Source organism: Scylla paramamosain, chromosome 11 (assembly GCF_035594125.1).
Source record: "Scylla paramamosain isolate STU-SP2022 chromosome 11, ASM3559412v1, whole genome shotgun sequence".
Classification (NCBI taxonomy): domain Eukaryota; kingdom Metazoa; phylum Arthropoda; class Malacostraca; order Decapoda; family Portunidae; genus Scylla; species Scylla paramamosain.
The window spans coordinates 19260831-19263522 of record NC_087161.1 but is presented as its reverse complement, the minus strand read 5'-3'; positions in this window follow the sequence as shown (position 1 = coordinate 19263522).

Below are 2692 nucleotides of genomic sequence, written 5' to 3'. Positions count from 1 at the left end.
AGTCTCCTCCTTATTACATTAACAATCTCCCATCCTTCTTCTCCTCTCTTCCAGTCTTGCCATCCCACCTTTCTCTCTCAGTCTTCTTTTCTAGTGTTCCATCCCTCTTATTCTCCTCTTTTACTCAATTTCCTTTCCCAGTCTTAAGAACATAAGAATATAAAAACATAAGGGAAGCTGCAAGAAGCCATCAGGACTACACGTGGCATTCTCTTTATGAAGCATATCTACATGTTCCCACCCATCATCCCCATCCAAACCTTTGCGTAATCTTCTTTTAACCCTTTCACTGCGACACGAAACAATTAGCAGCACCAGAAGCAATGCGTGAAATTTCATGACCATCTACAAGAAAGCTAGTGATGGAAAAAATAATACATTTTGCAATTTCTTCCCAGTTCAAAGTTTGGATGTGGTTGTAGAACACGTAAAGAGGTCTCAGATTGGTGATTAGGAAAGGCGTACCAAGTGGCAGCCATATGGTTGAAGCTTCCTAATGATTCAGCACTAACAATCTTCTACCCCTCTTCCATTTTCTCGTTTTCATCTACCAGTCTCGTATCATTCTTCCATCTCACTTTCCCTTCTCACTCTCGCCTCTTCCACTCCCCACTCACCAGTCGGCCTCCGCAGCAGTATCTTCTCCAAGCGAAGTATTGGCGACTCGGATATGAGAGAGACGAGTACGGAGATTGCCATTATCATCAACATCACTCCCGCCGTCTCCTGCACCTGTGGGTATGGAGGTGTGGGTGTAGTGGAGACTGACACAAGGGCACGAAAATGAGATAAAAGCTCAATCATTCTCCAATTCCAGAAAGAAAAAAAGTAGAAAACTTCATTTTTCCGCTTCTAAAAGAGAAAGAAAAGGTCGCTTATTTTACCCTTCCTGAAAAAAGTAGACTGACACAAGGGTACGAAAAATAAATAAAACTTCCCTCATTTTCCAATTTCAGAAAAAAAAAGTAGAATGTTTGTTTTTTTGCTACTAAAAAAAAAAAGTTAATTTTTCCACTTCCAGAAAATGATATCGAAAAATAGCTTGCTCGTCCACTCTCTGCCCGCAGAAAAGTTAAACAAGAAATGAGTTTGTCAAAGGTGTACTAAGCTTGGCTCCTTGCCTCTTCGCTTTTTTTTTCTCACCTATCTACCTTTTCCTTCCTTCTGTCTCTCACTTCCTTATCTGCTTTTTCTCCTAAATATCTCTCTCGCGCTTTCTCTTCTTATCCGTCTATCTTTTTTGTCTTTCTATCTTCTTTATCTTCCCTTTTTTCTCTTCTTTTCATAACTATATTTCATTCTGTGTCTCTATCCACCCTCCACACGTATCTATCTTTTCCTCCGTTTTATATTTCCTCTTCATATCTGCCTTATTACCCTCCCCTATTACCATCCTCACTCCTCCCCTCTTTCTCCCCTGCTTCCGTCAGTCACCAAGGCAACCAGTTTTCCTTCGTCCTTCGTCCCGTCCTGCACCGGTGTCTCCGCGGTAAACTCATTCCATTATGTTCATCTAATTAGTTAATTCAATCGTCTTTCCCCTTGCGTACTCTCTATGTTTCTGTGTGTGTGTGTGTGTGTGTGTGTGTGTGTGTGTGTGTGTGTGTGTGTGTGTGTGTGTGTGTGTATGCATGCGTGTAGGTAGATGGGTGGGCGCCTGTGTGTGTTTGCATGTGTGTGTGTGTGTGTGTGTGTGTGTGTGTGTGTGTGTGTGTGTGTGTGTGTGTGTGTGTGTGTGTCAATTTCTCTCTCTCTCTCTCTCTCTCTCTCTCTCTCTCTCTCTCTCTCTCTCTCTCTCTCTCTCTCTCTCTCTCTCTCTCTCATCTGTACCCTCAGCATTTAATTGCTATGAAAGATATAATTAACTTCAATATTTTAATTAATTTTAATAATTTGATACTGTATTTTTATCACCACGTCTTAAGAATTTCCATCAAACACGTTTTTCACCATTCCTTATTCCTCTCATATCTCTTCATTCTGCTGCCATGCCTGCCTGTCTGGGTAATTATTATTTTTCTACCCATCTCTCATTATTAATAGCTATTGCTAGTCTTTCTTTTCTACAATACCAGATTTTATTTTTTGCTACGTTAGATCAGAGGAGCGAATGCCTTTTTCCTTTTGATTAACTGCAGCAGCGTTACTTTATTTTCATCAGCATTTCTCTTATTTACCTGTTACCTTTTCATACTTTCACCCTCTTTTGCTTCCCAATCAGATTCGTTTTGGATAGTTCACTAAGCCACCTGGCAACAGTTCCTAGTTCTTTTCTGCCTTTTTTTTTCTTTTTTTTTCTTTTCGTTTCCTTGACAAAAGTTTCCGATTGAGAAGTTTCGAAGGGAATGATTGGAGGACGGGACTTGATCGACAGCGGATATTAGTGGTGAGGGAGGGAAGACGGAAAGGAGTGTAGAGGGAAGTGAAGAGATCGGTAGGGTGTAAGAAAGGTCGGGGAGAGAAGCTAAGGTGAAGGAAAATCAGGAAGACAGGCCGGATGGAAACAATGGGAGAGGAAGGAGTGACATAATATGCAAGGAAATGGATATGATGGAAGAAAGAGGAAGGAGAGTAGAGGAAAGTAGAAAGATACAAAGAATGGAAGAAAGGAAAGAGATAATAGCGAAGGAAAGATGAATGAGGATAAAAGGAGATGAGAGAAGTAAAAAATTGAAGAGAGAGGAAAAAAGAG